General features: G+C 36.9%; 1 long non-coding RNA gene across 1 annotated transcript; it reads left to right on the top strand.

Moving 5' to 3' along the window:
- Nucleotides 1-346: 346 nt before the first annotated feature.
- Nucleotides 347-18,541, top strand: LOC140155009 (uncharacterized). The gene is made up of 8 exons (XR_011859334.1): nucleotides 347-475; nucleotides 6,163-6,268; nucleotides 6,674-6,788; nucleotides 7,499-7,746; nucleotides 8,736-8,818; nucleotides 9,030-9,148; nucleotides 11,890-11,921; nucleotides 18,209-18,541. It is a non-coding gene; the product is annotated as an uncharacterized lncRNA (long non-coding RNA).
- Nucleotides 18,542-26,221: the final 7,680 nt, after the last annotated feature.

Below are 26,221 nucleotides of genomic sequence, written 5' to 3'. Positions count from 1 at the left end.
ATGATAAACAGAGGGCAGTATCATTCTATTAATAAGAATTAAATACTGCCCTCTGTTGGCGACAAAGCAGCACATCTGCAGATCACGGCTGAGATGTTATAATTTGAATGTATGACACTCTTCCATGCCAAATTTGCTAAGCGATTTTCACGACTAAGAGTTACACAAGAGTTACAGTGACGTCAGCAGCATCTTACTTACCATACTATAATACGAAGGGGTAGGCAACGATGTATCACGTGACCCACTTTGACCAATCATATTTCATATTTCGTGAAATACATAATTTTAAAGGATCAATTTCTGACAGTTTTGTCACATTCCTTGACCTTTTTTTCGCGCGCGTCTTTGTGAAAAAAAACGCAAATTTCAAGGTCATCCAGACAGCGGATGTAAACACAATTACACAAAACACGACGGATGTGATACATGCATGCATGTTTGTCAGCGCTGCCTGTGCAAAACTAAAGGATTGGTGCAGGGTTGCCAAACCCGCGATTTGGGCGCCCAATTGGGCGATTTTCAACTTCCGTCCCGCGACAAAGAAAGTGCTCCCGCGATTTCGCGACATTTGGGCTACTTTGAAAATCTCACCCGCGAAATGTATAAAATGTTGGGCGAATTGTGACAAAGCCGACTTCAAAACTTATTTTTGATCATGATTGACAATTCTTTCAATGGTTATTCAACAAAAGCACCAAACAACTAATTCAATAAGCAAAAGTTACAAAACACTCTGTGGTCAGTGTGCTTCCCATGACAATGGTATGCACAGGGAGGGGGCTGGTTAATCGCATCACATGTTGTTGCTAGAGACCACTTGAGCTGGAGGATTATCCTTAGAATATTCCCAAATAAAATACTCACAAGTGGTTTTAGCTTCTTAGTGTCAGCGGGGTGCCAAGTTTAAGTTTCTACTTCAACATAAGTTTTTTTTTTCTGTTGGCGGTTCTTTTGAAATAAAAATGTGTAAACACCTACCGCACATTTTCTTTTGAAACGGCATGATGATCAAAAGTAGCCTTCTGGCCGTTTTGAATTTGATTAAAAATATGCATAATGTTGTTATCACTCAGCTGAAGGCACATTTTTGTAGGCCTAACCCCCCTATATTGCAATGAATGGCATGTTTATTAATAAATGTGATTGTTTTCCTGGCATTTTTTTTATAATTTATAATTTGTTTCAGCATTTCCCAACAATTAAAAAGATAGTGCAGAACCCCGTCAAAATTCAACATTTTTATTTTCCTTGCCGTTTATTTTTTTCATGAATTTTTGAAAATGTTTGTTAGTTTTTATTATTTCAATTTGCAGTTTAAACATTTTTTTTTTTTTTTTTTTTAGTTTATAATTTATTTCAATATTTTCACAAAAATTCACAAATAAATTTTCCTTTCAGTATGCCTAGGCCTAAATATTAAAACAATATATCAGTTTTTGTTAGTTTTTTATAATTTATTTCAGCATTAAAAAAATGGGCCGTCTTTTATTTTATTTTATTTTTTTTTAAACTTTTTTCATTTTTTTAAAGTTTTTTATAATTTATTTCAGCTTTTCCCAAAAATTCCAAAATAAAGGGGGTATAGAACCCCCTCAAATCGACTTTAAATTTTTCTTCCACTTTTTTTTTTTTTTTTTTTTTTTTTTTTTTTTTTTTTTTTTTCTTTTTTTTCATTTTTTGTTGTTTTTTAGAATTTATTTCAGCATTTTCCAAAAATTTAAAAATAAAACGGGGGTGTAGAACCCCCTAAATCGACTTTAAAATTTTGGGCGATTTTTTGGCTATTTGGGCGACATTTCACGGCTAATACCCGCGACTTGGGCTAAAATGTTTTGGCAACCCTGGATTGGTGAGTACTGTTGGTTTTATTCAATGTTATTATTATTTTAGTAAAATCTAAAGAGGGTGCAGATGTAATTTGCATGAAATTTGGGCATCAGTAAAGTTGATTTTGATGGCTTTTCGGCGCACAAGTCATGATGGCATTGGCATGTTGAATGGTTATAAGCTTACTTCATCATGTCATGAATTACCGTACCATGGTCATGATGGTACTTCACATTGTTCATCATGTTCAATGTCATGAATGTGCGTGTGTCGTGCATATGCAGGGGTGCATCATGATTCATGGTGTGCATTGAGAACTGTGCTGTATTAATTTTGAGGTTACGCTCGGGCGGATTTAGCTGGTACATTTAGGGAAGTGGTTTGGACTCCCCTTCAAGGACGTTATTAATTTTTGTCAACAAATGTGACGGCATCACCACATGACCAGGCTATGTAATCATGGTAATAATAAAAGTAAATTCAAATTTGCCATCAAACCGCATCATTTTATATTTGAAATTAAAGCCCTTGACAAGGCCGGCCTTGAGTAAAGAAAACCAAAACTGAAAACCGTTTTGTCATAGCACTTTCCATAGCACATGAGCAAAGTTACATTTGTCAAAATTTGAATTTCATCAAAAATATTCAGCCAACATTTAATTTTAATGCATCAATTAAAAAAAAACCAGCATAGTCTCATGATCGTTAGTGCAGCTTTTCTATGTGGAACTGCTATCACAAATCACAATCCTCTAAAATTCCATGTGCGATTGTCTCATCACAAAAAAAAAAAAAAAAAATTGGGTCAAGTCAAGTGAAGTATGGTACCGGTATAGTCGACAACATGGCTGGTAGTAAAATCCAATTTTCTTTGCTTTACCTCAGTTGTTCAGCTTAAAATTAAAAGGGGACATATCTGACAGTAAAAGCTAACATATGGAAAAGAAATACTAATCTATTTTGTATGAAAATGTTAAATAACATAATAAAGCAATGCCAATGGCTAGTAGTAGTAGTCAGTCACAAATTTTATTGCAAACTATAGACTATAGAGTATAGTACCGTATTTTGCAAAGTCCAGATTTTACGCACTGATCGTTATTTACGGCAGGGGGGTAATGGGCGTTTTGGAAAAAATATCGACCAAAAAATTTGTGTTTCCCCTTTGCGTCCACTCAAAATGTTCGGATTCCCCCTGCCCTGGCCTTGTTTTCTCAAATTTCACCCCCTTTTGGTTCAAAAAATTTTATGTTCCCCCTCAAGACCCCCAAAAATGCCCATTCACCCCCTGTGGTAAATAACAATCGCTCCCTAACTTACTCTGATCATCGTGTAAAAATAACTAGACCGGTAAAAATAAGGTAATTCTTGGCCATGCTCGACCACTTGGCTACATGCAAAACATGCGCACATAGTGCAGTACAGAAGAAAGCATGCACATGCCTTACTTACTTGGTGTACACGCTTAATACGCTACATGGCAGCAATTATAGGTACGCATTACGCTCGAGCTTGGCCAAGAATTACTTTATTTACTTGTAGGTCATGCCTGTTCCATGTGATGCTAGCCTATGCTATGGCATGCAGCTTCTTTTGGTCGATAATTTGATAGGCAATTTGTCTAGGTAGGTGACACCCTTGAGTTGACTCAAAATACTAAGAATTAGCACAAAAATCTCGCACAAAAGTACTGCTCCACCCTATTGGTGTACCCAGTTCAAAACATACGGCCATATGCTATGATCAGCTCAGTATATTCACATGACACAGGCAAGAATTTTTTTGTTACTGCACAATCCAATAAAGTCCCAACTTCCCACAGGTTTGCTTATTAAAATTAATGAAAGACCTGAAAAAGTGTGCATCATTTGAGCAATACATAGCGCAGTTGTTCATGTTGATGCTGGGCTCTATAGCTATGTATGCGAGCAGTAGGCCTAGATGCCTAGACACTACAGCCTAGATGTTGTCACTCCTACTTCCTGTTTGTAATTAGGGGTTCATTCATAGGATTGAGGGCATAAACAGCGATCATGCCCGAAATCCTATGAATGAACCCCGTTCATACATACCCAACATTCTTAGCAATTCAATACAGATGAAAATAATTGGGTTTACAAGTTTAAATTAAAAAACATTTCCATACCGTTTTCATTCATAAATTGGAAGAAAATGAGTAGGCCTACTTGCAGGAAGCAGCTCGGCTCATGATGTCAACGGCCGGGAGTCAACGCGTGATACGCGTCATCTTTTGTGCTCCGCGTGAGATGGGCGCGGTGACATGCGCGCGCACGCAACACTAGCAAATCGTGGATCGTGTTAATTGGGTTCCAACGCTGCATGGCGCAGCTTGTTTATGCCCTGCGTACTGGTCATAAACGGAATTTATGACCAGCAACAAAGGCCCCAAATCCAATCAGAAACATCGTTATATCGTGAGTATGTATGAACTTATATTCATAATTTCATACACTCCTATTCGCTGGAATAGTCATTACATCATCACCTTGGATAAAGACAGCCATGCATACAATTTGAAGTGGTTTGGTTCAAGCACCTCTCAAGGATATTCCCCTGTGTACCATGTTTGAACACAGTATGACCAATTGGATTTTTGGAAACCAACCAGTTGGTAAAAAGAATATGATAATTTCTGACAAAACTTCACATCTTCTGTAAGCAGGATATTATGATTTATTTTACTAATTACTATAACTGGACAAATTTTTAGCTCTTAAAACGGTCTAGTTTTTGAGCCATAATGCCATTTAGGTGGTGGATGTAAACTTCTTTTGATCAACACAAAGTCAATAGGAACCATGCATGACTGGGAACATGTTCTTGAACCAAAGTAGGCATACAGTCTGTATTATGACATCACACTATTCCAGCGAATATCAAAGCAGCCAATCAGAAAAGCTGTTACAAAAGTACTGAAACAGGCATTGATTGTGTATATTGTGCACTCAGCATATCACGTGGACACGCGCAGTGTTTCGTTCGCGTCACGTAGGGATTGATTCATTTTTCGGGCAGGTTGATGCATTTATATTTGATTCTGTATTCCAACATTTTTAGTGATATTTTGTTATATTAAAAAGTAAAAATCACATGTTTTTTTTCTTCTCGTGTATGAAATAGATTTAAACTTGTATTACTTATTGGGAGAGAAATTAGACAAAATAATGCACTTGCGCTGATGTTGATGCGTCTAATATAAAAAAAGCGTTCATAAACCTATATCAATTAGGCATTGGCTCAGACCTGTGTGAAAAAGCTATACGCAAAGAATCTACCTGTTCCCCATTTAGTTTTAGTATTTAATTTGAAGACCTAAAGTCATTGTAACATTCCATGAAAACACAGTGCTATCCAAGAACAAGAAACAGAAGCGCAGGGACATAACTGAATGGAAAAGAACATCCCTGCGCCCAAGACATGCTACCAGCAGGCAAACACTGGGGTCAGCCCGAAAAACACTCCAACAGCACCCCAGCTACCTAAACCAGTGTAAAGACCTGGATGAAGCCCTGACCACCACCACCGCCCACTCCATCCACCGGAGCACCCCCACGGATCCAAATCCACCACCCGTGAGCCAGCAGCCCCAGCATGCGTCCCAGGAGCCAACATCCCAAGGCAAGAACGAGCACACAGTCGACTCCCAGGTCCACATGCCATATAACATAAACCAATGCATTTATCACATTTGCGGATAGTAAAAATATCAGCATTTTACAACAAATTAATCTTAATTAACACTTAATCCTGCATTAGAATTAGAGAATAAATGATAGGATTTTGTCTTTTGCCTATACAATATCGTGTCATAATGGATGGGCTGGCCAATATTTTGAGTAGTGGATGCGGCGCAGCCGTATCCACTACGATAAAAATATTGGCCAGCCCATCCATTATGACACGATATTGGATAGGCAAAAAACAAAATCCTATCTTTTATTCTCATTCTTATTCAGTGTTAATGTCATTTTTGCAAGAAAAACTGCCTTTTTTCAGAAAAAAATCAAGTTACTTTTGTGAGGACATCCCCGTTGTTTTAAATGAACGAAACCATCACGAACATCTAAGCTGCCGAATCGCGTTTTAGTTCTCGCACGCGTATTCCGCGAACGCATTTTCGCGCGATCATAGAGGAGCAACAAGCGTGCCGCCGTTAGCGTGGCGGCGCTAGCCCCTGACTAATATCACTATCAACTATTGTGAGATATTATACACCAGAAAACCAATCAAATTACGCGAATTCTTTACAAGACGCACCCATTGAATAAGAATCCATTTTAATTCACTTTGTTCGTAATTGTTTTAAAATAGGATATTCTAGAGGAGGAGATTGATTGGTGGTACAAGTACTACGCATCCTGTGGGGAATTGGAGAAGGCAGGAGTACTACTTAGAAAGAGGCTACGACAATCTCATCGTAAGATTTAAGATTTCAACTTTCATTTCCACATACTGAAACATCAAAAGTGGTTACTAAAGCAGAAGCAGACCAAAAGCACTCAATTTAAAAACAACAAAATAAATAGTGAACAAAACCTCAAAGACACTGAACCATATTTACAGGAACTTTTCTGGCACAGTTAATAGGTTACGCTTATTTTCAATAGATGAATATTGCAATCAATAACTATTTATCAGCGAACCAAAAAGAGAGAAACCAGAAACATATATAGACCCGAGAGAGAGAGAGAACCAGAAACATTTCTATAATAAAGAGGAAAAAAAATGAGAACTTAGTAGCTATCTTTATCAAAAGTACAAAATCAAAATGACTCCTTAAAATTATCATGAAGTGTTTTTTGTATCTTTTTTTATTCTGTAGATTTACCCTGGTGAGCTAGAGAAGCAGGAAGATTGGCGATTTTTGTAACACATTCGAACTGAGTCGTGGCTAACAGAAACAAGACGAAGAGTCATCAGGAGTAGGAGAATTTAAGGTGAGAGACTTCCAGTGTATATTAACCCTAACGCTCCTGAATACTACAAAATACTACTTGATATATATGCGCTGTTCGTGCATGCATCCCACGTGGTGTGATGACGCAATCGCCCTAAGTGATATATAGGCACGGTTTAAGCTGACCAGCGAAGCCCAAGACCCGTGGCAAAGTGTCGCCGACCGAGTGCTTGGCATGCGAGGGGTCTCGGGTTCGAATCCCACCCAGAGCAAACAACTTCTTTCCTTCTTTTCTCTCTTTATTCTTTCCCTTCCCGTCGCCAAAAAGCCCCTAGGCGGTTAGGGTTAGTGCACAACAAAATCATCTAAATTAAGCAAGACAACCTGACAAATTCCCTCAATATCACTCATTGCACCCCCCACACACATGCAAGAACTTTGTTTCCACAAGGCCGGAATTGTCTGTTGGTATCAAGGGTATATGTCTCTGAAATGACATCAACTGTAATGTATAAGTAAACAAAATTTATCATAAGATGAGCCTCTCAGAACAAGACAATGTAAATTAGTTTTTCAGTAATGTTATTTCCAGTAAGCTCCTTGTAGGCTTCCCAATCTGTTTTCAGTTGAACTTCAATCAAATGTCCAAGTTTAAACTATTTCATTTGCCTAAATTGTGTGCAATTATAAAGTGAGAGTATATTTACATCAAATGTAACGTATGGTGTGCTTTATTCATAAATCTTGCAGGGTCTATTCCGTCTCTACCCCCTACCAGGAGACCTTAAAGCTGCACTCCCTCCCAAAGTCTTCCAGCATCTTCCACCAAGCACTCCAGTGGAGTGTGTGGTACATATCTACATCATCAAGGGAATTGATCTGCAACCTCAGGATCCTAGCGGATTTTCAGATCCGTTTCTGAAGATCAAACTCGGCAGGAAGAAGATCAATGATGACGATAACTATATCCCAAATACACTGAACCCTGTATTTGGAAAGTAAGTATTAGCTCAGGCTCTGAGCCAATCTCAGTTCTCAATTAAGGTGGTTTTAACGGCTAATGTGTCATGCTCAGAGACACTGTTGGCAGGGCACCCTTTTTAAAGGGTGCCACTTGGAAATTTGGAAAATCCTTAAAAGGGTGGGGGTTTAAACTTTGTTGGTAAAAAGGGTGGATTGATATAAAGGGTGGGAGTAAAATAAAAAGGGTGGGAGTGCCAGCTTACAATATATTTTCATTGAATGATAAAATCATCCTAGAATAAGTGCCAAACCACAAGAATAAGTGCCAAACCACTGCCAGCAAACCATATCGCAAGATAAAATTCCATTTGATGCATGTTTACATCCACTAGGCTATCGTGTGATGATAGGTGCAGAATTTGGCGTACTTGATTTACTTCCGACCAAACTGCCTGTGACTTCATCAATGTATACAAATAGGGGAAAAAAGCAAAAAGTGGTGGGGGTCAGGAATTTTCAGTATAAGGGGTGCCTCAGCAAAAAGCATGGGGGTCAGGAATTTTCAATATAAAGGGTGCCTCAATAACAAGGGTGGGGGTAAAATAAAAAGGGTGGGGGTCAAACCCCACTGCCAAGTATGGAGTTGCTTGAAAATAATACACTTTTGTTAATCGCAGCCTTTTGTGTTGTGGTCTTTGAAAATCATGCTTTTGGACCATGAAAAATCCTTGAATTTTAAAGATTTCTAGGTGCGGGTACCCTGTTGTAAGTACCCTCAATTGGGGCACACACATGAAAAATTGAATGGATGTGTTGCAGTAGGCATTAAATGGGAACCGATGTTCTCTGTGTATGCTGGACAGCATTGATAGATCGCAGGTAATATGGAAACACATTAATAACAATGTCCGCAGTTGTAGGGTTAGTCCACACAGAAAAATGTGTGAAACTAAACTTGAAGCGCCTCAAAATGAAGTTTTAAAATGATGTTTTATATCAGATTTTCTATCTATTTTTGTTACAGCTGATTTTGGCCTTGCTAGACAGAAGCAACCTGACTGCAGCAAAATGACATCTGTGGTTAGCACTATAATTATTATATAATTGGTAAGCTTGGTTTCTTTACATTGTATTTTTGAAATCAAAAATCTCTGAAATTAGATTACCGTATTTCCTCAAATCCCCCTTCAAATAAACCCCCACGTCACTTTTTTCAAACATTATAAAAAACGCATGTGTGAAACTGAACTTGAAGCGCGTCAAAATGAAGTTTTAAAATGATGTTTTATATCAGATTTTCTATCTATTTTTGTTACAGCTTACTTTGGCCTTGCTAGACCGATAGTTCTATAGGACTAATTGAACGTGGTGCCTTACAGTCCCATACAAATTTGTTGAACTTGAATAAAATTGATAGTGACTGCTGTAAAATTAATTGTAAGTATCATTGTCTTACATGTGTATTTTTATTGCCAATTTCATTAATTAATTCAGATGTAAATACAAAAATAGCTTTTTTTATATAAAACATATTTGTGTACATAACATCCTAATATTATTATGTACATACAGTGCATAGCTTAATTTGATCTTTGTACATAAATATTGACTGCACACATAGTGTGTTAATATCAAATCTGCAGTCTGCCAATTGCCAATTTCATTAATTAATTCAGATGTAAATACAAAACTATATTTGTGTACATAATATTTTGTCAGTGTAACATCTTAATATTATTATGTACATACAGTGCATAGCTTAATTTGATCTTTGTATATAAATATTGACTGCACACATAGTGTGTTAATATCAAATCTGCAGTCTGCAGTAGCTGCACAAATTGTGTATTAATATTTTGCAGAACTTTTTTTATTATACATAAATATACCCGTATTGATATTAATATTTTATATCTTGTATCTTTATTATTTATCAACATATATCACAATGTCACTGAGTAACGAGCAACAAAGTGTATTACAATTAAGTTCAAATTATAATTTGTTTCTAACAGGTCCCGCAGGCACGGGCAAAACTTTCCTTTTGCAGGCCATAATCAGATCCTTCCAGGAGAAGTATGGCCAACCCAGTGTTGGTGTAACAGCTTCCACTGGGAAGGCTGCACTTCCCCTTGGAGGATATACATTTCATACTTTTTTTGGTATAGGTTGCGGAACTCAATCAGCATACCAACTGTTGCATTATGTCAGATCTAAAGATGATCTTGTACACAAGATTCAAAATCTACAGGTGCTTATCATTGATGAGGTATCTATGCTTGGTGTTGATGTGTTCGAGAAGGTGGAATTTATTTGCCGTCAGATTCGTTGCAATTCATCCCCATTTGGAGGTGTACATCTCATTTTGTGTGGAGATTTCTATCAGTTACCCCCTGTCAATAGTTGCTATCTTTTCAAGTCTCCAATTTTCCTTTCTTCAATTGACATCTGTGTTGAACTTCAGGAGATTCATCGGCAGTCAGAGTCGGAACTCATTTCATTACTTCAGGATGCTCGTCAAGGGAATTTTTGTTCGTCGTCATTGTCTCTTTTGAATTTTTTAACTAGGCCCTTGGATGATCGATGTTGTATTAGGCTTTATTCGCATAGACAGGATGTAGAGATGTATAATAATCAAAGGATTGGTGAGTTTCAGGGTGAGAAGTTTGAGTACAAGGCGTGTGATTCTGGTCGTGACAAATCTGTTCTGAAATCTTGTAGTGCCCCGTCTGTTTTGGTTTTGAAGGTTGGAGCCCCAGTTATACTTGTCAAGAATATGTTTCATGTTTCTTCGTCACTTGTCAACGGGTTATCAGGTACAGTAACTGATATATCTTCAGCTGGCCCTATTGTTTCTTTTGAGAATGGACTGTCCTTCTGTGTAAGATCGTGTGATTTCCCCAAGTACAATTCCAGCGGCATGCTTTTGGCTACCAGAAAACAACTGCCTTTGCAACTAGCATTTGCAATCACTGTACATAGGGCACAAGGCATGTCCATTCCTAATCTGCAGGTAAGTATGAGAGATTTTTTTGAACCTGGCCAAGTATATGTTGCCCTCTCTAGGTGTACATCACTAGCTGGTCTGCAGGTCTTGCCTGGATTTTCTTTGGCTTTCCCCAGAGTTTCGGATGAAGTGGCTTCATTTTATTCATCGTTAGTCCATCCTTATGATTGTTTGAATCTTCCTTCAGTCTCAAAGCGTTTTTCTGTTCTTTGCCAGCCTGAGAGTCTTTCATCTATTCATCTTTCCCCGGTTCAAGCTGATGTTGCAGATTCGCCAGAATATCCTTCTCCTCCTCCTCTACGCGAAGAAGTCGACTTGCATGCCATTATTGGATCAATATGCCACAACCCTTTGAATGGTTCCTCTCTCAACACCTTTTTCCAAGAAATTAATCTTCTGTCTGCTGACCCTCCTCCTGAATTTTATGATTTTATTGCATATTGTACAAATTATTTTGACCACAAGATCTCTTCAGGTTCCAAGTCTCAGATTTCTTTTGTTTCACTCATTCATCATGCTGAAACTAGACACTGGTGGAGTAGAGTTTCAGATCTTTCTTCTTCTTCTTTTGCTAGTGATGTACTTCATTCTGCCCTCTGGCTCTCTATTCGTGAATGTCACAATTTTCTTATTTCTTTGCTGAAACAGAAGTCTTTAAATACATCAACTTCCTCAGATGATACTGTTTTGCACGAAATTATACCAAATTTTCAAGATATTATTATCAATGACATATTGTGTGGTACTATTAGGAATGTTGGGGGGTGGGTTGTTTATAAGTGTCGTCAGCAGTGTATCAAAGGGAAAAAGTACAATAAATATTCTGTTGCATTTGATCAGTTGCAATCGTTTTCCATTTCTCGTGAAGAAATCATGTCAACTACAAAATATCCATCAACTTTACATCATATACATAGATTTGACAGGGGAGGCCTTGTTTACATCAATGACTCATTGTTTGAATTTTTATGTTGTGTGGAACATATATGTCAACAACTGTACACGGAGGATAATGTCAACACCTTTCATTCTGATGTAACCAAAGTTGTTCAACATGCTATTCATTCTAATTTTTATTTACAAGACATGTGGAATAGCATGACCGTTTCATCATATTCTATAGCTCCTGCAGCAGATAATGACATATATGATCTTTCTGATTTGTTTTCAGATTCCATTTCACTATCTTCTGGAGAATCAGAGGTAACCAACATTAGTGTATCAGGAGTTCCTTCCTTAAGTTCATGCCGGAATTCACTTTTTTTGTTTGATATGATTTTGGCCAAGTATATTCACATGCGCCAAAAAGAATTCATCAAAAGACTTGGGGCATCCTTAAATCCCCAGAAATCAATTGCCCTAAGGAAGGAACTTCAAACAAAATCCACTCCAACCACATCAAGTACTAGCAAGTCCCCACCAAGTAGGAAACGGTTTTTTTTTAAACCTTGGATGGTATCCATGTTAGAATGTGATCAATCCAGGGGATTACACAAAGATAATAATACATTAGAATCAAGAGCCACAGAATTTGGATGCCCCCTGAACTCAATCAAAGGCTGGCACCAGAGATACAAGGCTAGGCATAGAACTACAGAGCCATGATTTATTATATCAGGTGGCATACCTGATATTTTGTGAACATATTTCTTTCTCATAATATGAAGTTATCAAGTGCTACTAGTGCTGTCCAGATGCTTGTTCCTATTTCTAAAAAGCACTTTGACCCAATCTCCTTAAAGGGTGTTCACAGATAGGGGTTCAAAGGTCTTTTTGGAGTTTTATGTCATTTAAAGAAAAACTTAAAAATGCTACTTACATAATTATGATCACTAATCTTATACTGCTGGCTTAAGCCACATAAATTGTGTGCTCATTTTGGGCTCAAAGATTATGTGGGATTATTAGATGTTATTTTGTGATAATCTTTAAAATACCTACTACTATAGCTTCGATCTCCAAGTTACCTGCTACGATCACAAAACTTGGTTAGAAGAACCCAAAATTCACCAAGCATCATAGAATCAAAGATCATACCAGGATCAATCGAGAGTTCTGCTCAATTATACTTAAACCTGGACTTATTAATACTCCATTGTTGACAAAATTGTTTTAAGGTCTAACATCGATTGCCATTGCAACTGGCAATGTTTAATTGTGCAGTAACAAAATGCCAGCAATTACTAAACGATTATACTAGGATTTGGGCAGGTAACATTGTATTTACAAATCACAATGTTCTTTTACACTGGTCCGGACCTTGGTGAATTGGAAGCTTTATTATCATGAATTATGTTTCGCTGTTGAGCCTGTGTATTAAAAACCTTTCGGATAAATCCAGATGTAAACACTCTTTACAGGAGTGTTATACCACAGATATTGAATACATTCCAATATCTGTGGTTATACATTTGTTACATGAGATGAGATCAAAGGTCACCAGGGGATCATCCAGGGTCATTAGGCCAGGGTGTGTCAAAACACAGACATTGGAACACTTCCAATATTTGTGGTCAAAATTGGGCTGAATTAACAATTAATGACAGTAATATTATGAGAGATGAGAGCATGCCAATCTCAGCAGGTCATTCAGGTCAAAGGTCATCCAGTGGTCAAGTGATCAAGTTACCCTCTGGCTACCAACATTGGTCATAAAAACCATCTGAATATGAGTATTGCATACTTTACATTGGTTAAGGTCAAAGGTCATGCATAGGTCATTATACAGCCACCTGATATTTGTGGTTCTTGAACCATGTACAGCTCAAGTTTTAATTGTGCATTAATTCAGACACTTCTTTTACATGATATATATACTATTATATTGATCAATCGTGCATCGATCTGGGAAAGTATTTGTTGTGGACTTATAATCCCAATTATTTTCAGTACTCATACATATAGCCTTATGTATTAGTGATTTGACATATCCTTTGGATCATATGTGATGATACTGTCTAGATGAATTGTAATGATCAGATAACATGTAGTTTCCCATTGTGCCAGGGCATTGTGCTCCTGTGCAGCTTTGAGGTCAGATCTTCAGATAAACTTAATGCAGTCTGAAATTAGATCAAAAGAAAATAATCAATAATACTAGCTTGGTTGATATACATGATGCATAACTACATGTTATAATCCTGAAGCTAGTGTACACAATTGTGCTTTATTGTTGGAGCGATGAGACACAGCAAGGTTTTGAGGTGGCTAACAAAATGATAGTTAAAGCAGGTGGGTTAATGTAGTGGTCTTCTCACTCACTTCTCACCCCATGCAGTCTGTTATACTACATCATCACCATCATCAGTCGGCTGCGGAACAGGTGACTACAAGCTTTCTCCAACTTTTGCGATCTTGGGCAAGTGAAACAATTTTGTTTTGTTTAGCTGCAGCATCCATTTGCGGCCATCCCGGTTTCCTCTTACCATGTGGTGGAATATGAAAAGGGCATATTCTTTCACTGGCTTGCCTTCTACGAGACAAAGTATATGGCCAAGAAAATTAGGTAGATAAATCTTTACACTGGCAACCAGTGGAGTGGTGTTGGTCAGATTGCAGATGATTTTATTTGAAATCTGATCCATGCGCTTGATGGTTAACATGATTCTCTAGCAAGATGTTGCAACTTGCAAAGGCATTGATCTTGTTTTCCATGTCCATGACTCGCACCCACACAGAAAAACAGTAACACAAGTTGTCTCAAACAGATTGATTTTTGTTTCGATTGGCAGAGATGGACTTCTCCAAAGGCGTTCCACTTTCCAGAAAGCTAGCTGCCAAAGGCTAGTGCTTTTCTTTTTTTTACACTAGAGCCTATCTTGGATCCCAAGTACTTGAAGTCTGTGACATGGTTGATGGTACTACCAACTACCATAGACTTCAAGTGCTGGTTAGGCATTACAGTTTGCGGTGATATATTCTGTTTTATGTGCACTGATGATGATGGCCTAGATCTGCTGCTGCAGTTGCAGTCCTAGTAAACTGTGACTGGGCCCGGGCTATGGGAGATTCCAACAGGGCAATATCATCAGCAAAATCCAGGTCATTCAGCATCCTAGCAGGACACCTGCTTGACCGACGTGGGTAGGTAACGATTCCAGCGTCAATTCCATAAGTTGATTTCTTCAGAATGTAGTATACCAGGATAATGAACAGGGATGGTGCCAACACATCACCATGAAGCACTCCAGTTGTTACTTGGAACATATTTCCATCTACCATAACGACACTATTGGAGTCCTTGTAGATCACCTGGATGGCACTGGCCACAATCTTTGGTATTCCATATTAAATGCCGCATTACTGAAAACATGATGGACATGTTAATGGATTTGAAGGCCTTTTTGCGTGAAGTCCACAAAAGTGACTGTCAAGGGAAGTTGGTACTCCTTGAAGCCTTCCATGATCCTCCTCAAAATGTGTATTTGCTGAGCACAGTCTGTGACCTGATCTAAAGCCTGATCTCAATAAAGAAGCAATGTGAGGTCAGATCCTGACATAAGCGAAATACCATGGTAGTTTGTCATGAAAGAGAGGTCGCCTTTCTTTGGTAGAGGAATGATTACATTTGTGACCTATTTATGTGGCGGTGTCAGCGCGTTGAGAATACTTACGTACAGATTTGAGAATCATATCAATCATGCTATCCCCTCCTCCCTGAAGTGCTTTAGCAGTTATAGCACAGTCCATGAGTCCAATACTGCTGCCTTGTTGGTCTTCATGGCTCCTATTGCTTCTATATTTCTTCACAAGTTGTGGGCTCAGTGATAATAGGAAGATCTTCAACAGCTGGTGCAGGAAGTTCTGTAGCCGCTGTGCCACTGTCGTTGTTAATGAGTGAGCTAATGGTTTTTATACAGTTTCTAAAATCGGACCTCAAATTAATATATCCCTGTCCCGTCTCATTTGGGTGATAAATTGGGTATTCTGTGGCGATGTGATCAACTGTCTGAATCTGGCTCCACATTCACAGCTAGGCTGGAATGCATGTCAGACAGACCCAGTTCAACATGTTGGTGTGAAGCACCCAAAGTCCTGGGCACATGCACATAAAGTGATAATGTGTGATATGCTCCACAGAGATGCCCTCAATTTTTGTTGAAGCAGCAACGTATGAACTGTGTGCATATCACTTTTGGTTTTGCGTCTTAGCGTATGACCTGTATGCATGTCGCTACGCCTTCTGTTTGTTTGTCCCAGCTGTGTGAAGCTACACCAATATTCATGATAATAATATGATCGGCGATCGAGCTAACACGCATTGTAGGTGCTGGAACGAACAGCATTTTTTTTTGTTTTACCTAATTTCTTTTGCTCAAAATTAAAAAGGGACAATGTGATGCAGTGAAAACTAAGATATAAATAGGAATCTATAATATGCAAATCGCATGCATGCTTGATGAGAGAGCAAATCAAAGCTTGTATGAATATTAATTGAAACTTATTTGGCATTTCAAAGGGATTTTAACCCATGCCTCAAGCTACGATTACTACGTTTATGCTGTACACGAATGTGTCCTTGCAGTATGTGGTGATGACGAAGGATAGCACAACAAGATTTGCATCAGAACTGTTCTCATATCCAGAGTAGGGGTCTTTTGGTCTGTAGTATTTTGTCCATATTGACATATCAGAATGCTTGTGCATGCAGCCTATTTGTTATAGCTACATACTGGGGATCAATGATAGGATTGATTCCTCATGCTTCAAGGAGCTTGTATATCATTATATGTTCATGTTGTTCTTTGAGACATTTCTTAGAATATTGGTGATAGGAATTGTTTACAACTGTTGCTCTTCACCAGATCTCTGGAATTTTACACCTTTCCGGGACCTGAACCAGGGTCCTGGAGCCTTGCCTGAAATAATTTTCTTGAGAGATCTAATAAGTCATTGTGGTGCTCATATCTTCTCTGTTGCTCTGCTGTAGCTTTCAAACATCCTTGAATGATCTGTGTGTGAGAAAAATGTGTTGATCGACCTGCTCCAAAGATTACTTAAATGGGACAATTGCGTATGGAAATTACGCCAATTCATGGCAAAATGTGTAATTTTAATGCTAAAAAAGGCCAAAATGATAATAATTTTTTATATTGTTACTACATGCCAAAAAGAGAAAACATGCAAGTCACATTATTTTTTTGAATTTTGGGTATACACCATTGCTAGCAGCGAATGAGTTTGACCTCGTGCAACCACCTGTGTTTCCAATACATGAAATGTTTTGTCAATAGTCAAAGTCTCTGGCTGTGGTACCCTGGCTTAAATAAAACAAATTTTTGTATCCTTAATCAGAAGATTCATCCAGAATTAAGAAATTCAGAAGATATAAAAGTTTTGCTTCATGACCTATGATGCCATGTGATATTAGATCATTTATTCATACAATGAATCAGGGGGGTGATTCTTCAGGATTTTTCTTGATTTAAGGTTTACTTTTACTAAAATTTATCCACTTGTATTGATTTTCAGCACATTTTGGGGGGTATTTTAGCCCAATTTCACACTTTTTTCAGGATTTTCCACTACTTTCAGGATATTTCACGAGCTTTGAATCACATCTCTGAATGGTCACACGTTATGGCCAGTTTACACCACATTTTGAATCATGGTGGAGCCTAAACATTTTGGACTTTTAAACATGCAAAATGAGATCAATTATACCAAAAATACCCAAATGTAGAAAATTGTGATACCTAATCTAGGGGTACCTTAAATGCTTTTGGTAAATAGCCAAATTTTCTATCACTGTAGCAAATAAGCAAACATTTTTGACTATAGGTCCAATTTTTAATTAAAAATTGTAAATTGATGGTCCAAATTTCAAATTCTCATATCCAAAACAAACTTGTAAACCTTTACGAGCTTAAATAGTGATCAAGTCTTCTCTGTCACTGCCAAAACATATTTGCTATATGATTTGAAAAATTCATGACTCAAAGATAAAGATCATAGTGAAAGCCTGAACATGTGTTGTTGTTTTTGGTTCCATTATCAAATGAAGTCGGGGGAATTTGATCCCAAAATTCACTTTTTGGGAAAGCATTAAAATAAAACCGAGATAAGACCAAACATGTTCACAACTTCACACCTAAAAGAACATACCTAAATTAACTCTATGATCAGTGCATATTATAAGCAGTGGTGTGGGCAAGGTGGGATGAGAAATCTTAGGCAACTGATTTAATCACAGGTATTATAAATTATGCAACTTTGCTATTTAAATAATGAATTGCATACTTAATATATCAGGGATGTTATTTATCTGGATTTTTCCAGATTTTTTGTGGCCAAAATTCACGCAATTTGATTTCAGCGTGTTTTAGGGTATTTTTGCCCAATTTCACGCTGTTTTTTTCTGGACTTTTTACTTTTTTCTGGATATTTCACAAGCTTCACACCATGATATATATTTATCATAAACTTTATTGATTACATGTTGTATATATGAAACTTATAAAGTTTTACATGAACTCTCTTATGTTCTGCAGGAAGTTTCCTATTCATGATGCAGATAGCTGTAAGTGTCAGTGGCGAGGTGGTATGTGTGTTTTCAAAGCAAGCACTTGCACCAAGCTGAAAGTTCTGTAACATCTTGTATAATGCAACCGTGACAGGGATGTAAGTTTGTAGCATTAATCCTGAATTCAGGATTTTTTTTTTGTTTCCAAATTTCCGCACTTTTATTTATTATCAGCCCGTTTGGGGGCTTTTTAACCCAAATGCACACACTTTTTCCAGATTTTCAGGTTTTTTTCTTCAGCTAGGCCTACTTACATCCCTGATGCAAATGTTATACAGTGTAAACTCATTAACACAAAACTGTGCAGAATTCAAAATTTATTTTTTGTTATCAGAAGTTCATGTTATCCAATTAAAAAAAAAAAAAAAAAGGTTTGTCTCAAAGCTCACGAGAAATTTAAAACAAATGCGAAATGCGATTTAAAAAAAATTTATTCCCGACTTTTTTTCATGGTATTTTGAGAAAAAAGTCTGATTTTCGCTGATTTTTTCTAGAAAAAAACTTTAAAAAATTTTTTTTTTGAAATAAAAAAAATCTGCATTTGTTTTTTATCAAATCGTGGGATTTTACAAACGCGCGCGCAAGCTTTGAGACGAACCCTTTTTTTTTTTTTTTTAATAGTAATAACATGTGAAATGTATATGCTTGGGACTGTAAAACATACTTCTTGTTATCAGGAACTTCATGTTAAGAGAATTCTTTTTTTTTTTTTTTCATTGTAAGTAGTAAAAAGTATAGCTTGAGAAGTCACATTTTGAAGCCAATTCATTCTATATTAAGAAAGAGGGACAAGGTCAGTGACATTGGAATTGTGTATGGTCATGAAAAAATTTGTGGTTCAATTACCGAATAGGGTGTAACTTGCTAGACTTGAGTCCGATTCTCGTTTACGGAGTTTAGGGTTAGACTTTAAGGTTGTGGTAGTCTTGTAATAAAACTATTGAGTTGCACCCTATTTGGCAATCGTTCCGAAATCGCACCAAAAATTGTTCAATGTAATTCACGAATGAATAAGTGAATGACTTCACAACCCATAGTTTGTTCAGCTTATAATTGGCTAAAAAGTAATCAGTTCTTGTTACTGCCTACATCCCCGGGCCTACATCACTGAAGCTCAAACGCAATCACTGATCAACTTCACACTTTGGCTTGTGATAGTATTATTTATATTTACCAACCTTTGTTGTGGGGGCCACCTTAATTACTTACAAACCGTGTAATTCTAGTTTCACTAATTATAAGCCGAACAAACTATAATAACCTTCAGGTACTTGTCTTAATTGCAATTGCCAAAACTTAGTGCTGTTATTGCGCATATGAATGATGGTATATTGCTGGTCCTGTTGAAAATTAATATATACCCGATTAAGCAAAAATTTTCTGAAGACAACTGTCGTGGCAAGGAAATTTTCAAATATTTGCATCATGATAAAGGGATGTTAATCAGTTGTGTATTGAATGCAAGTGGCATATAAAAATGTGACTTAAGAAAGCCATTTAACTTATCTTTGAAAACATTGTGTGTTTAACATAATTAGTGACTTAGTCATGTTTGTAGAATGTTATTAGAATTTTCGTAGCTATATTTCCAAACTTATTATTTGACATTTGACAGATATAATTGATATCACTTGCACTTACATGTATAATAATCGTAGCTCTCTATAGAAAAATTATCAAATTTGTGGACATCGTGGAATATTCAACTACGCTTGTTACTCCGCGACTAATCATGCTAACTACTGCTGCAGCATAACGCTACTCTCTGGCGTCCATATTAGCGAGGCTATCTGCATGCAAACTGCTTACTACGCACAGCCACGCAAAGAGTATGTTCCACAATGTCCACAAATTTGATAATTTTTCTGTAGTAAAATTTAACTCGGTCTACTCTACATGTATAAGATCAGGTATCCAAAATGGGCTTAATATATATACAGTTTGATTCCACTCACTCCACATAAAATAGCAGTTATATACCATAGCTATAGAGCCCCTGGTCATGCTATTTTCAGCACTGAACTCAATCACAGATCAACCGTTATAGCGACTCATAATCTCTGATCGATAGTATGTGTAGAGATCAAGCAAAATCAAACTCACAGTTGAAGAGAAATTAGGCTCAATATGTTGACAGTGCAGTTGCCAAAACTTTGTTTGCCAGGCTGCAAGTAGCCCAATTTCTAGTTTATGAAAAAGCCCAATATAGCATATTTGGGTGGATTTACCGGAATTTAGAATGAAAATCACCCACTTGGGCGGAAATGCAATTGACATAAAAATTAACTTCCGGAACTTAATGGGATTAGACTGATCAATAAATGGTCTAAATTCATTGTATTGTAATCGTCAGAGACTCAAAACCTTTATAAATTGACGAATTTGAAAGGAAAATAAGTCAAACTACTGCCACAGCTTAATACTGGCAAAACTAACCCAATTTTTAGGCAAGTAAATTATGCATGCATTTTTGAGTAGCGGCACATGGTCGCCAAGTAGCCTAATTGTGCGACAAATGTGTGGTCTTATTAGCATCACTGAATGTGGGTGTATAATTTTAAGAACCTTGTGAGACTGTAGTTGAACCTGTATTAATTCATTTTATGGAGATCAACTTTTTTGTTTATTATAAAGATAAATAATTGTTAATTAAGATTTCCTTGTTACGTAGTAGTAGCCTAGACAGTTTATATTATAAAAGCAGTTATTTAGCAACTGTGCTATTTGCAGTAGATCTCATTTAGATTTGATAGTTTGTTTTAATTTTATGTTCATTTCTCTATTTACTCACCAACCAATTTTTGACCCTTTTCCTTTAATGACCCTAAATTTACCTGCAAACCCATAACCTTCTGTATAGCTAAAATAATAATTTCTCGATCATGAGAGTATGAATGTACTGCATGCACTGCATAATGTCGCAAGTGTAGTGGAATGAAACGATAGCGCGATCGATTGTGCATGCACTGGAAATGCAGCACTACTCAAAGGCAAGTGTGTATGGTAGGCGTTGCACGCTGACGCAATTGTCATTGCGTGCCTATTGAGCTCTCATGATCGAGAAATTATTATTTTAGCCATAGAGGGTATATGCATGAGTAACATGACCATGCTATGCAATCTGTAGGAGTAGTATTTTCTGTTAAAATGGCCCTTTTTAACCCCTGTGACCCCTGGATGACCGCTGACGTTAAACAACCCATAACTTTTGTAGCCAGCTACACAATACTGCTTTTGACTAAGTTTTGTTGAAATCAAGGATGTGGAAATTGTGAGAGGAAAGAAAGAAAAAGAAATGGCAAGAAAGATGTGGAAATTGTGAGAGGAAAGAAAGAAGAAAAAAATGGCAAGAAAAAAATAAGTCAGGCGATTGGATGCCTAACTCAAGAAAGAAGAAAGAACTAGGACACCTGTACCCTTTCAAAGGGCACAAGGTAAGTTAGGCAAATATTAAACATGTTTAGAATGTATTTATTTATTTATTACACTTTATCACTGGTATATACAATAATTATAATATAAGATCAAAATATATTGCACATTAATATTCAAAAGTACATACAAAAATAATGAAGTAGATAAAATATTGCACCAGTGAAAGGCAAGGACTATATCTTTAGAACAGTCCCACCTCTTTGCTCCCAGTCAAGTAGGCCTATAATGTTTGAAACCAACTCAGAAGAAGATGCGAATGGGACCCAAATGACTGTAACTTGTGAATGAACAATTTGTGAGAGACGCTGTCAAATGCCTTAGAAAAATCCAACATGTCTAATTGCCCGGACTCATCTATTATAGAGCTTATTTCATGAAATACTGTGAGAAGCTGATACAGTTGATCTGCCTTTAACAAAACCATGCTGTAAGTGATGAATATGATCTTTAATTTGTGGACACATAATATTAAACACTGCTCTTTCGATGATCTTACCACAAACGCACACCCATGCAGCAAGGAAACAGGCCGATATTTTTCCACAAGTTGTTTGTCATCCATAAGGACCATTGCATTTAAATTTCAGCTCAATTGGAGCATTTTAAAAACTTGACCATTGACCCCTTCATGACCCATTTTAAAGGAGGATTTTGTGATCCTAGCATATTCTTTTTATGACATTTTTCAGTAGATATACCACGAAAAAAGCTTATTTGAACCAAGGGTCTGGTTTATGTTTCAGGGTCAAATTTTGGACAGGCTGTTTTGTTTAAAATGACAGGCATTTGATAAATCCTAAAGACCAATATCTTTGTGTGCCCCTTTTGTTTCTTTACAGGTAAATACCACATGAGTTGATATGAAAGCAGCTGCTGATTTGATGTTATCCTTCCTCAATGCAAAGCATCTAGTTCCAATAAGGTAGGACGTGAATTAAACTGAAATGTGATTTTCAAGAAAATCTATTTACTTAAAAGCTTGCTGTTCACTTATGTTTGTATTTTGTGATGCACGCTTTTTTAGAGGTTAATGCCTGCGCATCATTTGTTTTGAGGATATTGTGAAATATCTAAACATTGTGCTTTAGAATCTTGGAATATACCAAATATTCCAAGGTCCAAAGCAAAATGTTTAGATATTTCACAATATAGCGACCGATCACACTACTATTATGTGTGATTGGATTAAACACGTCAATTATGTGATGCGATCAACCAAAATCAGTCGGAACTCGGAAATACTGATTTTGAGATATAGCCATACAAAGTAAATATTTCCTTTTGTTTCCTCTTGTTTTGGAAACTCTATGGCTCATATCTTTGGAACTGGTTGTTCAATTTCAGTAGGGTTTTCCGTAAACCACAGTTTTGTAAATGCTTTTCACAATCCTATAAGAAACTCTAAATTTATTATTGCCGAGTTCCGACTGATTAAGCACAACTATACATAAAAAAATGTTAGATCATTCACATACTGGGCACACAGCCAATGACTTCCCAGTCGGGTGAGGGGATTATGATCTGTGAAAACAAGCACAGGGTATATTGTGGTACCCAAATACACATCAAAATGTAGCAATGCTAATAGCAATGCCAGACACTCCTTTTTAATTGTGGAGTAATTTCTCTGGTGCTTGTTGAATTTCCTAGGAAAAGTAACATATAGGGTGATCAATTTGATCTTCACCCTCTTGTATCACAACACCTCCACAGCCTATGTCACTGGCATCAACAGAATACTTGAACTGCTTCTGAAAATCAGGTGCAGTAAGTGCTGGTGAACTCATGAGTATTGATTTGACTTTGTGAAAAGCATTTTCACACTGTTCTGACCAAATGAATTTGGCATCTTTCTTCAACAAATCAGTCAAAGGACTTGTTATTTCTGAAAAGTTTGGACAGAACTTTCTATAGTAGTCAACCATTCCTAGATTTACTGTCAATTGTACTTTAGACAGCTTCTTAAACAATTGATGGAGTTGTTCTATGTGTTGTTCCCAAGTTTGACTGTAAACAATCAAATCATCTACATACGCTTCACATCCCTCTATGTCTGCCACAATTTGATTTACCATTCTCTGAAAGGTTGCGGACCTGTGCATTTTTCAACCCAAATAGCATAATCTCTTTGGCACGGTCTCTGAGTGGAACCTGCCAGTACCCTTTCAAAAGATCAAATTTGCTAACAAATTTTGCATTCCAAATTTTAATTTTTAATTTTTAATTGTCAATGCCATCATCAATTCTTGGAATTTGGTACGAGTCTTTGAATGAACATTTGCAGCTCTCATGTCTGCGACCAATCGGTATGAACCATCAGGCTTGGGAACAAGTATACACGGTGAACTCCATTCACTACTACTTGGTTCTATGATATCATTGTCTAGCATATAATTAATCTCATTTTTGAGATTTTCCATTTTCAATGGATTGACTCTGTAAGGATGCTGCTTGACTGGTTTTGTATCACCAATATCTATGTCAAGAAATGCAGCATTTGTTCTACTAGGCGCATCAGGAAATATATTGTAAAATTTGTGAAACTTTGTTGATCTTGAGAAAGATGACCTAACTTTGAGTCCAAATTAGTGAGCACATCAGAATTGTGCTCTAGCTCTTTATCCTGGTCAAATGTGACATCAGAATTGTCATCTTTACTCTTGTCTACATTGGCGATTTTGTCTACATCCTCAGCATGTTTTACTGTACACACAGATTTTGAAATGCCAATCTCTTTGAGCATATTTATGTGACATAACTGCCTGCTCTTGTGTCTACCAGGAGTCTTGATAATATAATCTACTTCACCCACTTTTGACTCTACCTCACATGGGCCATGATATCTGGCTTGCAATGGGTGTCCTGGAATTGGAAACAGTACTAGAACTTTGTCACCTGTTTTGAACACTCTTTCTTTGGTATATTTATCATATAGCTTTCACTATGTCACTGCTTTAATATTTCTCAAGGGTATGGATTCAGATTCAGGAAAGCGTGTTGACATATGAGTTTCAACAGGCAATATAAAAAATACATACCGTATTGTTCCTGGTAAGCGCTCAGTCTCTATTAAACGCCCACCAATAAAATTGACCAAAATTAAAAAGCAATAAAATTTACCATTAATAATCACAAATATACATAAAAAATGTTAGATCATTTACATACTGGGCACACAGCCAATGACTTCCCAGTCGGGTGAGTTGTTACATTACTTACATAGGGGCGGGCCACCAGCCACTTGCCTTAAATATACACGTAAGGGCCCCTATGGGTTTGTTCAGGTTTTCCTTCCCGGAATCATCAGTACTTTCTTTAAATTTAAGTGCTGTGATCTTTTTATTTGATTTGAATTTAACCATCCAAGTATGTGCACATGAACCAAATAGATTAAACTAACTGGCGCAACATTGAACTTGCAGGAATCCATATCATTCAGGAAAGAAATTCAAACAAACACAACTATATTCCCTCTGGCAATTCACAATGAAACCAGTGGAACAAAATTAATTTTCAACCTTAGATGTTTTATACCCCCTTTGTAAGATGACTGATACTAGGGATTGCACAATTTAGACAACTATACATTGGCATCTAGAGATGCATAATTTGGATGTTCCTAAGTTGACTAAAATACAGAACTAAATTTTATCTTGGAAGTTTAATGTTTTGCAAGATGAAACAGTCAATCATGATCTTTACATTCAACATTTTTGTTGCATATTTCCTTACAATAACATTGACCATATTCGCAGATTTGGTGGCATTCTGTTGACTTACAATGTACAAGTTACAAGCTAATAATTGATATTGCCTATAACTCTTTAAAATCGGTGTTTACTGCAGTTCATCCCGTGCTTGGCAGTGTACTCCCTCATCTGGACATAGGTGTTTATTGCTGGTCCTATATTTGGATTAGATAAATATAAAATAAAATTAAGTTTACATTGGATTTTAATAAATTTGAGACTTCCACTAATTTATGTGATACATTAGGTGCCTGAACGGTTTGAACACAATTTGAATTCCATCTAGATGAGGTTATATAGTATCTGTCAATGAATTGACCAGATCACCAGGCTGTCAATGTAGCTAGAGGAACTATATGACACAAATGGGTCAATGGGTTACATAAAAATGACCTTATATATGTAGAATTTAGGTCACCAGAAATGAGTTTTGCCTAAGGCAATTTGTGATTAAATGTTGATGTGTCACTGCAAGAGATATTACCCATATTAATTGATTTGGCTGAAATAGAAGGTGAGGCATGATCAATTCTGTTCAAGCAGTGAAACATAATGATAAGGGTACTGCATGATACTTAATTGTTGCAAAACAACTCATCAGCCAATGTAACATCTACCAACATCAATCATAATAGTTTCAATGTTGTTCTGTTTATGTTGATTTTTATATTTGGTGGTCTCTTTTCATTTTCTAGCTGTCTTCTTGGTCATAATGTGGCACCAAGGGCATGTGCTTCCCATTGCCCCTACTTGCTACGCTCTGGAAATTTGATGGATTCTAAATTATGACTATTTTA

This window comes from Amphiura filiformis, chromosome 6, assembly GCF_039555335.1.
Source record: "Amphiura filiformis chromosome 6, Afil_fr2py, whole genome shotgun sequence".
In the NCBI taxonomy this organism is placed as follows: domain Eukaryota; kingdom Metazoa; phylum Echinodermata; class Ophiuroidea; order Amphilepidida; family Amphiuridae; genus Amphiura; species Amphiura filiformis.
The sequence above is the reverse complement of the archived record's forward strand: the minus strand, read 5'-3'. Positions and strand labels throughout refer to the sequence as shown.